The sequence below is a fragment of the Ursus arctos genome, unplaced genomic scaffold, assembly GCF_023065955.2.
Source record: "Ursus arctos isolate Adak ecotype North America unplaced genomic scaffold, UrsArc2.0 scaffold_17, whole genome shotgun sequence".
Taxonomy (NCBI): Eukaryota; Metazoa; Chordata; class Mammalia; order Carnivora; family Ursidae; genus Ursus; species Ursus arctos.
The window spans coordinates 34,087,705-34,101,816 of NW_026622841.1; the positions used below are offsets into that span (position 1 = coordinate 34,087,705).

Here is a 14,112-nt window from a genome sequence, read left to right on the forward strand (position 1 = left end):
CACGAGCGTGGCCACCAAGAGGGAGTGGCCTTGGTTGGGCAGGTGACACCCGTTGCCCCATCCGCTTGGAGTTTGTAGTCCTGACCTCAAGGGTCATGAGGGAACCACGCCATGGTGCACATAGACACTCCACCCACGGTCCGTGGCAGGCTGCGTAATGAGCAGTAGCTACGAGGACAGTTATTCTATCACTAAGCGTGGTGCAGGGTGGTGTGCGCTCTGCTGCCGCCATTGCTGCTGGTGAGCAGAGCCATCAGAGATGCTCTGTCCTGGGAGATCCTGCCCTGCCCAGGCCAGCCCCGAGAAGGGGCCAGTGGAAGCCAGGCAGAGTTCTGGGCTCTGGCACAGGCTTGAGGATGGAACCTTGCCCCCTGCCTGTCTGGCAAGAAGGGGACAGAGATGCTGAGGAGGATGGGGTAGGCAGAAAGTGCTGGGACACCCCGACGCCTCTGGGTCTGCTTGGTTGGGTGGCGGGGGAGGGAAGTTGTCTGTAGAACCCATCAGATCCAGACTATGGAAACCTCACTCCATCCAGGACCCAGTAGGTAGCGGGGCTTGGGGTTGGGGGGGCCCACAGGGAGGAGCGGGTGATGGCAGGGAACAGAGACAGCAGTCTCGGACTACTCAGAGGCTTCGCACTTCACGTAGGATGGCCGCTCAGGGTGTGCTGACTGCGGCCTAAGTACAGCGGCCCTCCTCGAGACCCCTGTCAGGAGCCACTGAGCTGTGAACACACACTCGAACGTGGCCCAGCTTGGCTTCCAGGGGAGGGTCCTGGGAATGAGGAGTGTAAGGCAGGGTTGTGGGCCAGATACCCCCAGCATACATAGGGGCGTGCACAGACACACCCCCACCTCCCTGCATCGGGCTCACATCCCTGGACCACGGTGCCCTGCCTGGGTCCCACTAGGGTTTCCTCCGTTTCCCTCTCCTCCTGAGGTGCCTAACAGGTTGCCACCCCTCCCACCCTCCTGCCCCTCCTGTCTTCTTCGAGGGGGGAAGGGGAGGAAGCCTGATCCTGCTGGCTGCCCCTCTGCAGCTCCTTGGTACCCTGGAGGGGACTTCGGGCACCCCTTCCCTCTACAGTGCCTACAACAGTGTGCCCAGGGCTCCATAGAAATGGCACCAAATGGGCCGCTTTGCGTGACAGGACTCCCACAGCCTGGTAGGTGCAGCTGTGGCCAGTCCACCAGTGAGGGGATAGAGCCCAGACCTCCTCCTGCCCACCCCCCAAAACCAGGGCCTAGGCTGGTGCCCGAAGAATGCTTTGCCCCTGCCTAGGAGCATGTGCCTGATGGCGCTGGACCCCGGCATCACACGGGGTGGGGGAGGGGAAAGGCATGGGGGGTACTGGGATGAGGCTGCCGCCTGCTCCCCGCTGCCCTGCCAGGGTGCCGCACGGGGTCAGCTCTGGGGGCCAGCGAGGCTGTGCAGCCTGGAGGCCCCAGCAGGGAGATCGGGAGGGCAACATTCCAGCCACGGAGATCATCAGGGATCGCCATGGCAACGGGGGTGCAATTAAGGCCCGTTTCAGCTGGGAGCAGCTGTGCGCACTTTATCTGCCTTGAATAAGGAGGAGAGAAAAAACCTGGGGAGGGAATGGGGTGGGGAGGCGGAGGGGGGAAATGGCAGTCCTTTGCAGGCCTCTTCCTGTTCAGAGAGAAAAAGGAGAGGGGGCAGGGAGGAGAGGGGGAGGGAGACGAGAAGAGCCAGAGCAGGACAGAGAGAGCCACATGGAGGGGAAACTGAGAGACTGAGAGCCACACAGAGACAGAGACGTTCCCACAGACACCCAGATACTGATGGACTCATGCAGAAAAACAGACACACACACAAAGAAGGAACAGGAGAGAGCAAACTCAAGTCCTAACAGAGAGGGCCTAGCAGACGCTAAGGCCAGAACCTCACCACCCTTCTCCCCTTTTCCCACAGACAGATTTTTTTTTCCCAGCCATGGTGGAGCCTCTCAAACACCCATGTACACACGTATACATGTATGCATGCACACACATACAAACACATGCAGACGCACGTGCAAGCTCACTCCAGCATCTGCGTCTTTGCTTCTCCCTTGCCCTGCTCTGGCCACACCAAGGGCCCACACTCCTTGGGCTCCTCCTCCAGGAAGCCCTAGTGCCCCCCAGGACTCCCCTCCCAGGCAGGGACTTCAGCCCCCTGCACCCTAGTTCTCGCTACCTGGAGCAGGCCCCACTGAGGGCCCACATGTGGAAAGAAGATTGGTGGGCAGCGGGCAGTAGGCCAAGAAAAGAGCCGCACGTTAAATTAGGGATGCACCTTGAGGTTAAGAAATCAGGGCCCGGTTTATTCTTTCCTGGCTGGGCCACAGATTCCAAATTCCATCTTTGTGTCACCTTTTAGCCAACATATGTCAGCTGCCTTCCCTCGCTGAAGGAAGGATCTTCACTTGCTCCACCTGAGACACAGGTGGGAATGAGGCCACACATGCAGAATGGGCTGTTTCAGCAGCGTGGTCTTAGGAGGTGAGCTGAGAAACTCTTGTGGCAAACTTTGTTCCACAGGTTGTAGACAGCTCTTCCTCCAGCTGGCTCAGCACGCATCTGCCCCAGGGCCTTTGCACTTGCTATCTGTCGGCCTGGAAGACTCTTCTTCCACATGCTCACTTAGCTCATTCCCTTATTTCCTTCAGGATTCTTCTCAAATGTCACCTTATCAGAGAGGCTTTCCCTAGCCATTCTATGTAAAATAGCTGTCCCCTGACCCCAGGGCCAGCATCCTTTCCCCCTTAGTCTGCTTCACTATTTCCATCACCACCCAACCTATCACATCTTGACTTGCATGTTTTTATTGATGGTCTCCATCTACTAGACTGTGTGCTTCATGAGGGAAGGGACCTTGTTTGCTGCTCCATCCCCAGATCCTAGAATAGGACCTATTACACAGCACCAAGGAGGCCACATGGTGAATGCTGTAAGAACGCAGGAATGGGGGCAGAGCTTCTCCCACCCACCTGGAGTCATGCAGCCAGCCTCATAGCAGAGTTGATTGAATTCCTAGTGCCTTAATGTCCCTTTCCCTGGTTTCCATGCAGTCACATCCTGTCCTCTCCCTTTCTCTGCCCCCATGAGCCCACTGTCCAGGCCACACTGGTCTACACATTGGCACTCAGAGGTAACCCATTCTTCCCCATGTTTGGGGATGACATTCTTCTTCTTCTCCCAGGATCTGAATGCCACCTGCCCAAAAAGGTTCAGGTACCCCCTTCGTCCTTGAGCCCCCCTCCTCTACCTCCGAAGCCATCTCTCTCCAGTGGACACCACGGCTGCTGGCCGGGTCAGGAGCTGTGGGTTGGTGGCCTGGTTCTGCTACTGGCAAGCTGTGACTCTAAGAGAGTCACCTTATCTCCCTGACATTGTTTCTTGGCTCTAAATCAAAGGCATGCAACTCTGTCACAAGGGTTCCTGTTTGGACAGACCCTTTGCAGGGGCTTGTTGGGTTGCACCTGCTGGCATCAAGCAGTCAATTGGCTCTGCATCTGGTCGACTGGCCAGTGGCTGCGGCTTCTCAGCCGAGAGGTGGGTGGAATAGCATCTGCCGAGCTGTGTTGTGGGCAAGTGGCTGGACACATTCTGAAGAGCCAGGAGCAGCCACCACGCTGAGCTTTCGCTCCTAAGAAACCAGGCAGTCGGGGATGAGCGCTCCCTGGGAAGTGCACAGAGTCTGGAGAAAGGGCACTCTGAGGCTGCCAGACCCACGCAGGCGGCGGGGTGGCCGCATCTATTCCTGGCAGTGCCCTTGAAGGCGGTCAGAGTGGCTCGCGGCGGTTCCCGCCAGCCTCCCAGATGTCAGAGAATGGTTGGGGGCAGTGCCTGCTCCTAGGGCCCACGCAGGAGAGGAAAGGGGGTGGCGGTGGCTGCCACTCCCCATCCCCAGCCAGTCAACAAAGGCCATGTAATTGGACATGCGGCTGCTCGGGCTCTGAGGGCAGTTCTGGGGAAAGGAGGCCCACGCGGCTTTGGAGGAGACGACAAGGGGCCATCCGTGGGAGGCAGGCTAGCCTGGATGTTCTGCTGTGGCTGGGGGCTGCATGGTCAGAGGGGCTTCCGGTGGGGAGATGGGTTGGATCCTGGCCCCCTCCCATGACCTCCCAGAGGAGAAACAGCCCTTGAGACGGGCCCAGGCTGAGGGCCCCCTTGCCACTCTGGTGACAGGAGACTCCCTCCCTCTGCATTCAGACAGGAAGCAGATGTGCGGCGGTACCGTAGAAGTTTGGAAGCTGCATGTGCTGACCACAGTGCATTCTGCACCATCAGTCTTTCGACCCCTCGCAGTCCTGGTTTACTTTGCTATGGGCAGCACTCAACACCAGCGTGTGCTAAGACTTAGGCTTCACCAGGGTGGCTCTGAGAAGAGACACGTTCCAGTCAGCAGAAGGGGTGCAGGGGCCCTAGGGAGCCCCAGAGAACCCCTGAGGGGTTGTGGAGGTGTTTGTGCATGGAGGTGAGGGGGACTCACTCCCAGGGGTGCTGACCATCGGGGTGCTCGGTTCATGTAGAGTGCTCGGACAGTGGTAGGACGAGGGGCTGAGTAAATGACGAATGTCCCTCCCCCCAAAAGACATACAATCAATAAAAACTTGGGGACGTTGGCCCAAACCTGAACACCGGGGCAGGTGCAAATCAGAAGAGAAGGTCCAAGTGCAGAGGGCTGGAGGGTGCAGATACCACCCCAGGGCCAGCAGAGCACAGCAGCTGGGCCAAGAAGAGCTCTCTGTGCCTTCTGGCCACAAAGGACACGCTGGGTGGCCCAGGGCTGTTCAGGAACTCCTGGACCTGGGAGATGAGCCCATGCAGAGAGAAAAAAAAAAGTAGTCATGCAGTCCAGCTGTTGGAAGAGTCCCAGGTACAAACAAGGCTGGGGTTCTGGTCCCAGTTCTGAAGATCAGTGCCAGGGGACCGTGGGCAAGTCGCCGTGCTTCCCGTGTAATGTCTGTAGTGACACCCAGGGACACTCTGCCCCAACCTGGCTACCTCCCGCGGCTGTCGAGTGGATGCAGTGAGAAAACACACTTAAGACCGTTCACGAAGCCTCAACCATGAGAGTGAAACCTTTCCATGACACTCAGGGTCCTGTGACCGCAGAGTCCGCGTGTCTGGTGATTGGCTCCCAGGCTCCAGAGCTATTGCCAGCTGGCGGCATTCGTAGCCCCCCGCGTCCTTTCATCAGCCTTGCGATGTAGGACCCTACCTTCATGAGACTGAATCCTTTCTTCCTTCACTTCTGGTGCCTTGGCGGGATTTGCTGTACTTCCTCACTTCTGCACTGATCACACATTGCTGGATAATCAGTATAGTGTTCTTCCATGTGAACAAATGAGTGAGTGAGGGACCTCACTCGTGTACTTGCCATGGTTCTCCTCTTTGGCGGAAGGTCTTTGAGGGGAAAAGGAAGGCTGATGCGTCTTGTGCTAATCACAGGGTTGTGCACTGAGAAAATGCCCAGTAGTGCTGAACTGACTTAATTTTGTCCCCAGCAACGTTGTGGCCCTCCCAGGAGTGGCTGTCAGCCTAGCAGAGGTGTGACACTTGGTAGACCCTTTGAAAAAAGGGTTGACAGGTTGGGGAGAGGGGTGAGGGTAAAGAGCAGGGGAGAGGTAGGGAGGGAAGAAGGGTGAGCAGCCAAAGGAGAATAAGTAATTGCACTAATGATTAAAGACATGTCAGTGAATGTTTATCAAGTGCTTGCTGTGTGCCAAGAAGTGGGCTGGGTGCTGTACATGGAATCCCATTTGATTGTCCACGCTGAAGGCCAGGGCCATGTTATGGGTGCTGAAGCTGTCACAAAGAGGTTAGGGACTTTAACCGAGGATACACAGCTCCCAAGTGGCCCAGCTGGGACTCAGGCCTGGCCCTGTGGGATTAGCAGCCAGCTTTCCTGCTCTCACTTAGGCAGGGAGCCTGGGAGTGCCTTTGGGAGCAACAAGAGGTCCTCTCTTCTCAGTTCTACCTGGCTCTTTGGCCGATGCCTCCCAGGGAGGCATCCCTGGGTTTAGGGCCCTGGAGGGCTGCACCAGGGACCCAGGCCTGGCCTAGTCCCTCCAGGCTGGGGCTGTGCACAGAAGGGGTGGGCAAGAACTGCCCAGCCCACTGACCTCTCACTGGCCTGGGGAGTCCCTGGGCCTCCAGTACAAGGTCCTTGCTCTCCAGATCTATTCAGTGCTTGCATGTGGGTAGTGAGGGTTCAGAAGTGACGGCTAGTTGTAGTATTTGTACCACCCCCAGCCCCCTCCTCACCACACACACACACACACACACACACACACACACACACACACGTACCCCCAGCCCACCTGGACAGAACCTTACAACCCAGTTTGGTCTCCTCCTGCTGAGGCAAACTTCCATGTTCAGAACCTTCACTGGAGCAGTGGCAGGTATGAGGGGAAGATGGTGTTTAAAAGTCCTAGCTCAGAATCCTGGTTCTGTCCACCCCCAGCCTCCCTTGCCGTTTCTATGAAGTGGAGATGGAAGACCAGCCTTGGGGGGTTGTTATGAGAGCAGAAGCTGCCGTGTTCGTGGTGCCTGGCACGGCACAGACGCTCAGAGGGTGAATCATAAGAACGAGGAGAGGAGGGCGCAGTGATGGTGGCAGAGAGAGCTGGAGGCCCGCGGACCAGGGACATCTCCCAGGCATCCCTGCTCCCTGTCTGCTTGTCCGCCTAGCCTGTCTCTTCTCTTTCAGCCTCTCAGGGGAAGCTCTGCTGGAGACACGAAATGAATCAGTCTCATCCCTCCCTTTTCTCCTCTGTTCCCTGCTTTCCAAGTTCTTGTCCAAGTGTCTGTCCCCTTCCCCATCTCTGTGTCCCTCTGGCCCTGCTCTGTCTCTGTGTCCCTGGGTCTGTCACCCCATCTGCGGGTCTGTGTGCGTGGGACTCTCTCCCTGCCCACAGCTCCCTCCTCTGCTTAATTGTTTGAACCACTGTGTCCTTGTAACTCAGCCAGACACGGTGGCACCACCCCATGAGGTGACAACCCCGAGTTACATGCACACTTTGGATGCCAGCACTGGGACTACCAGACCCCAGACCCCTCCTTAGCAGCCTCCGACCCCCCTACCCCCCACCCCCTGGCCAGGGACTCAGCTCCCACAGCACTGACAAACCCTTCCTGGTTCTATTTCTGTTCCCAGTGCGGGGACAGAGAAAGCGAGTCCCCCAGTCATGCTCACTGGGGCAGGACAGCGAGCTGGGGCTCCAATAGGCCTCTTGGGGGCCTCAGTCCCCAGTGTGTGGCTATGTCATCCTGGTGTCTCAGCCCTCAAAGGAGGTGCTGGGGCATCCCCCGTCCCACCCTCAGGCCTCCTGCATTTTAGCAAGTGCACCAGAGTTAGAATTACGAGGCCTTCCCCCTTCCCAGTGTGGCAGAGCCCAGCCCAGGCCTCTGCACCTGAAGCCTGGCCGGCTGTGTGGCCCACTGCAGCCCCCCTGCCCCGCCCCCGCTCCCGCACACCCAGGAGCCCGCATCCCATTCACAGGATGTTCCAACAGCACCCTCTCCTGGAAAATTCCCTTTATTTTGTGGAGAGTCAAACTCCAGTTACCTGGTGTCTCTGGGAGAGAAGTAGGAGGAGGCAGAATGAGGTGGGGCCTCCCTCATCTAGAGGTCCCCATCCTGAGCCTGTTGGCCTGTGGGCTGGGTGTGTGGACCCAGACGGTACAGAGAAATACCCCGTTCCCAAGCCAGGAATGTGGAAACTGCTCCTGTCTGTGCACCCCCTGCACTTCCCCACTTCCCCCTTGCTCCTGCAGTGCTGTGTGTGTGTGTGTGTGTGTGTGTGTGTGTGTGCGCGCGCGCCTTCGTGCGGTGGAAGGCGGGAGAGCGCGTTTCTTCTGGAGAAGGGCAGCTCTGTTTATTATGGCTGTAACCTTGGCTTTTGGATAGAGCAGGGCAGTGGGGCTCTTCGGAGCCTGGAGCAAAGAATGTCATATTCATAAGCGACCTCGGTGGAAATGGACTCCAGCACCCTCGAAGGACTCGCAGACGATGCCCTCTGCCTCCTCCTGTAGTTGTCTCTCTCCGAGAGCCCATCAGAGCCTCAAGCAGCAGCTCCTGACCGGCTGCCACAGCGCCTCCTGAGCTGTCCTGGGCTCTTGCCTCCCCTGTGCCTGAGGCCCTCCTGCCCAGCAGAGAGTCTGTGTGGTTGGAGGGCATGCCGTGGGGTCAAGGGCCGTGGGCCAGGCTCCCACACATAGAAACTCAGGAAGTAATAGTATCGTAAGTTCTGGTCTAAGCGCTTTACCTATGCTAACTGGTTTGATTGGTACAGCCGTCCGTTTTGCAGATGAGAACACTGAGGCAGGGAGAAGGTAACGAACTGCCCCCAGGCCACACCGCAGTACCCGGCAGCACTGAGATTCAAGGCCAGGCCTTACAGATCGTGAGGAGAATCTCACAGATCCACGTGACTGTGTGTTGTTGGGCCTATATTCAGTTACATAAACCTCTAAATTTTAGCATCTATTTTAGGGCTCCGCACTCAGAATATGCACTTTGAATATTTGTTGAATTGACATCTTGCTGGGCATTTGTGGTGGGCAGTAAATATCTGGTGTACGAAGGACGGATGAATTAGACCCAAAAGGGGCTGAGCTGATGAGTGAGATAAGAAGCTCAGGGCGCCATGTTGGGGACCCCCATGGCAGAACTTGGGGTTTTGCTCCCCACTCTCCCACATTTGTGAATACAGGGGCAGGGGAGCCTGGGACAGAGGGCCCAGGGATGAGAACTTGGCCGCGTCTCTCCAGCCACCGAAGGTGCCTAGTCCACTCCCCACCCACCCTAGTGATGTTACAGGGTGTGGGGGGGGGGCAGGGAGGGCAGGGCAGGGGTGTAGTTGGGAGACCCTCTCTCACCTCCTTTGCTAACCCAGAGGCTACCTCGTGCATCTCCTTTCAAACAAGCCAAAGGATGGCCCCCGTTTTTTCTTCCTCCACTTTTGTAAGCAAAGGAAGGAGAGGAAAGCAATCCCAGGAGGCCCCTGGGCAGAGACAGGCCACGGCTGGCCCCCCTGCAAGGCCCTACATTGTGGCGCTAATCCACAGGAGACAGGGCCTCGCAACCCTGCCAGGCTGGCACACAGGGCGCCGGGCATAACAGAGAACCAGGGTTCTCCCCCTCTAGGAGCTCACGTTTGGGCAGACAGGAGCCGCCGGCTGGGAACGGAAGTGCATGAGAGGGTGAGAGCACTGTGCGTGGAAGTCAGGCGGGGGTTGTGGGTCCAGGAGGATTTTGGAGCATAGGCAAGACGGGGGGAAGAGGTGTGAGCCAGCCCAGCACGTCAGGGGATGGAGGGCAGCGAGGCTGGCAGCGGGCACTCTGTAGGAAAGTGGAGAGAGCTCTGCAGAGCAGAGGGGGTAGATGATGGAGCCCTGCCTGGATGCTCCTTGGAGAAGTCTGAGATTCCGAGTTGCCTCCATGGCTGCGCACGTGGCTCCCACCGCCCTCCAGCAGTCTGTGCTACTGGCTGCCCAACCGCTTCTTAACAAATGTCCAGAGGAGAAGCACAGCACGATCTGTTTCCTGGTATTTGGAAGCACGCCCTGTCTCCAGAAAGCAGCCTGTGTCTGGTTCCTTCTCCCCAGAGTCACCGTGGGGCCTTTTCATGGCTCACCATGCGGTTTGGGTCAAGCCCCGCTCAGCACTATCATGGCTTTGTCCTCCTGAGACAGGACACTGGCCATCCCTTCTCCCTTCCTAAAGGGGCTCTTGGCCCACCCAGCCATTAATGTGCAAATGGACCATTTTCTGCTTCAAAGGAAAGATGATTTTTTTTTTCTGAGATCTGCACTTTTCAAGTACTCTCAAATGACTAGCCAGAATCAATCTGAGACCGAAAAGTTTGGTGCATGTTGGGTCTGGGATTCTCAACTGCCTGCCACCTTCATCTCTTATGGCAAGAGCCAGCAAGCCAGCGAATGGAGGGACCTCAGGCTTGGGGCTCCATAGAGCCCATGTTACTCATTTTTAAAATTTGTTCCTTCAACTGAATTACTGCTGCTGCTTTTTATCCCTCCCACCTCCACCTCCACCTCCATTCACTTTCCCAAAGGGCCTGTGTAATTCATTCTCCCTTCCCAAGTCTGGCCCTGCTCCAGGCACCAGTGGGGAGCCTTGTGAAGGAAACGCTCCTGTAGAGGGCATTATATGGTCAAGGGTCCTGCAGTTCAGACCTGGAGATGCAGGGAGGTTTAGAAGAGGGCAAATTCCTGAGTTGCAAGTCAGGAGGGCTTCCTGAGGGAGGAGGACTGAATTGAGTCTTAAAGAATAGAAGACTCCGCGGGCCACATGGTGGATGGGAGGTGATCTGGCTGCCATTCTGGGTAAATAGATGTTACCTTCTGTTTCATGTACACCTTCCCCAAAAGAGGGTGACCTTGTGAGATAGAGGGTGACTATGAGGCAGATGGCCTGGCTCAAGATAATGGCCCCCTGCCTGCCCCATCACCCAGATTGGCGTGGACTGGGCTGCCCCAGCCAAGCCACCCTGGCTCACTCTACCCCCTCCTTCCTAATTGCCCCATTACTGTAAATAATATCCTCCCTTCCAAACAATTAGCCATCTCTTCTCTTCCAGTTTGTTCTTTCTGGTTCTGAGGCCCCAGCGTTGGAGAAAACAAATATCCGGCAGCTGTCTGCAGTCTCCCTGCAACCTGCCCAGCCCCGCCACTAATGTTTTCACAGCCCTCGCAGGCCTGCTCCCCTGTCCCTTCCCCTGCTGGGCGGCAGGGAGAGCTAGCTCACTGCACAGTGTCTGAAACCATCAGGAGAACAGGGAGGGGTCGGGGGGCTGGAGCTTCCTCCAGGATCAGCCCCCCCCCCCCGCCCCTTCATGGCTGGGAGGAGACAGTTAAAAAAAATCCCAAGCTTTCCCTCCTTCGGGGGATGTGCAGAGTCACTGGTCCAAGGGAGGGGAGAGTCGGAAAACATCCCAAGACAGGAAGCCTTCGAAGTCAACAGTGTGGTGTAAGGATGCCCACGATAATCTACCCACCACCTGTGACTCGTATTCCTCTCCCCACTGGACAAACCGTCTCCGGGACCATCAGATCCTTTCAATGAGCTCAGGAGGAGACAAGGGCCAATTCCTATCTCCGCTTGCAACAGGGAAACCAAGGCTCCAAGGGTCTGCACAGTTTGCCCAAGGTCCCTGGAGGATGAGTGGGCGGGTGGCTAGCTGGGTGGGTATTTAGCTAGCTGGGTAGATGGGTATTTAGATGGCGTGAGGTAGGTGGGGCGGAGGGGGCAAGACTGGATGCCATGGGCCGGTGTCCACCCATCTGTCCCGTCCGGCCTGCTCAGAGTAGTAAGCACCTGTCCCACAGGAGGCAGTTAGTTCTATTTTAAATTGAATCGGTGCCGTTCACTAATTATCCCCTGTGGGTCTCACCTCCTCCATGGAAGGAGTAGCGGCTTCTCCTCTGTCGCTCCTATCACTCCTGTGCCTACATTTTTGGAGCTAAAACTCAGGACATCTGGCCCGACAAGGAGGAAGTGCTCCTCAGACAGCAGGACAAGTGAATCAGGGTTGCCCCGGGACGCCGAGGTGAGCTTGGTTGCTGCCCCGCTGGGCCAGGGATGAACTGGGCAACCAGCCATGGCCAGCAGGGCCTGCCGGGGCTGAACGAGAGGCAAGGACATGCCTGCCCTTCGTCCGCGGTTCTCGAGGATGTCCTCAGAGCTCCAGCGGGAGCGTGCAGCCCGGCAACCCTCCTCTCCACCTGGTTGTTAGTTCCAGCACGTTCCCCCTCACCAGGGCCCCCCAGCCAAGGCTGCTTGAAAAACTCCACCGGGAGCATGTACAGGACACCTTGGGTCTAATGTAACATTTAATGGCCAAATCTCCTCAGGCCCCTGCGTTAATACAGAACTATCTTACTGGTTCTAACCAGACAGAGTCACACTGCTAATGGCTTCAGGGCTGAGCCTAGGCAAAAAGGAGGAGATGAAGGAGGCTGGCCATCCATACCTTGTGATGGCCTTGAGAGGCAGAGCTGGGCCATTGCTGGGGCCAGAGGTCTGCATGTGACCTCCAAAGGCAAGGCCCTTTAGCGTTCATCTCTGTGTCCCCGGAGCCTAAGACAGGGTTGTACCCGTTGCAGGCATTTAATACGCGGTGGCTGAGTGAATGTATGAATGAGAGGGGCCAATGTGCTCAAGATTCAGAGGTCTTGGACAAATATTTTTCAGACGACATGCAAAGATACACCTTCTCCCCACCCACCTCCCTGCACTCCAGCCTAGACCAGAGTTGATATGATTCTGCCTGGCTAAAATGAACCCTGCCTCCCAGACCAGCCTAAAGAGCTTTATTTGTACCCCATGTAGGAACTCCAGGAATTTGAGGGGGGGAGGCTTCCTGGAGAAGCCTATGAAGATGGGTCAGGCCAGACATAGAGGTCCCCAAGTAGTCCAGCGTGGCTCTAGCCCCCAAGGCCCTTGTGATAGTCAGGAAGAAAAGACTCCTTGGAAGAGCATGACACAGGACGCCAGAGAAAATAAGGCCAATGGGCCAGTATAACAGGAGTTTGGACGTTTAGAGGGGAGTGGCACAGCCCTCATGGGCTCCCCGTTTCTGTATGCACGGGACACATGAGCACACAGATGCATGCACAATCAGAAAAAGGCCTCCAGAAATCACCCTGACTTGGTCCTGCTTTCAGTTTATGGAAATCCACTTCCATGGACACCAGGGAGCAAGAGGGACAGTCCCGTGGCTAGCCAGCTACTTCCAGGTCCTATCCATACACCTCTGCCCCTCTCAGGGTGGAACGGAGCTCCCGTCCCTCCGGGTTCCTGCAGCCAGACCCACGTCCCGCTCTGGCGCTGCCGCCTGTCACTCTGAACCTTGCACAAACCCCTCTGCTTCCCTGAGCCTCAGTGTTCTCATCTGTAAAATGAAGGGCGGGCCTGGAGAGTCCCTGAGGCCCTCTGCAGCTCTAGCATCTGGACCGCAGGGGCTGCTGGGCTCTCAGGTGGAGGCAATTTCCCAGATCACTGAGCCCCACCTGGCCACCGTTGTACGAGGGCCTCCCCTGGGCATTGGCCGTCTGGAAATACTGCCATCCACCTTTGTGAATATCTGGTTAAAACACTCACCTAATCCTAACCTAATCCTTTCAATTTGGGGAGAGAATTGAAGAAAAAAAACGCTAGCAGCCTGAAGCCTGAATGCTAACAGATGGGTAAAAAGTATGTATAAATTACACCCGCTGCTGTCAATTCAAGCTCTCCAGATAAAGTGATATGAAAGGTGTTTCATTTATAGGGGAAATTAATTGCCAGCTGTATGACGGGATGGTGTGAAGGAACCACAGCCACACGATGTGTCCCATATATTTTTCCTGGCTGGATTCAGTACCTTCTGTGCCAAGGGCTCCCAGGTGACTCCAGACCTGGGGGGCCAGCAGGGTACACATGACCCTAAACCGGCTGTCCCCAGGTTAGCGTGCAACCAGGGAAGTATCAGACATTGTGGGGACACAGGGCCAGAGGAAGTAGGGCAGCCTCCTCCCCTCCCCCAGCCCTGACCCCTTGGGCCTCCGTTTCCTCAGGGTAGCTGTGTTTAATGTCTTGGTGAAGAGATGGCTCCCAGTCCGTCAGTGCCCTGGGCCCAGGACCACACGGCAGCCCTGTCTGTGTGCCTCCCCGCCATGCCACGTGCCCTCACAATGAACCCTCCGTCTGTCCGTCAGCGGATAACACCGGCACCTGGAACACCAGTCATATCGTTTCTTCTGTCACCAGCCACCCTGCACCCTTGGGCCTCAGTCTCCATACTGGTAAAGTGAGGCTTCTTAGCAAGGACTGCCATCCTGAAATACTGTTGACTGGATGGCTTAAACAAAAGACATTTCTTTCTCAGGTTCTGGAGACTGGGAAGTCCAAGATCAAGGTGCTGGAGACTGAGGTCCTGGTGAGCACCCTCTCCCTAGCTTGCGGAGGGCCGCCTTCTCACTGCCCTTGCGTGCTGGAGAGAGGGAGCTCTGGGCTCTTCTCTTCTCATGAGGGCACTAATCCCATTTTGGAGCCCCCTCTAAACCTGACCACCTCCCAGAGGCCCCACCTTCAAATACCA

General features: G+C 56.7%; 1 protein-coding gene across 50 annotated transcripts in view; it reads left to right on the top strand.

Annotated features, from left to right (window-relative positions):
• Positions 1 to 14,112, top strand: part of CELF4 (CUGBP Elav-like family member 4) — a 290,944-nt gene that overhangs the window by 106,271 nt on the left and 170,561 nt on the right. The window lies entirely within an intron of this gene.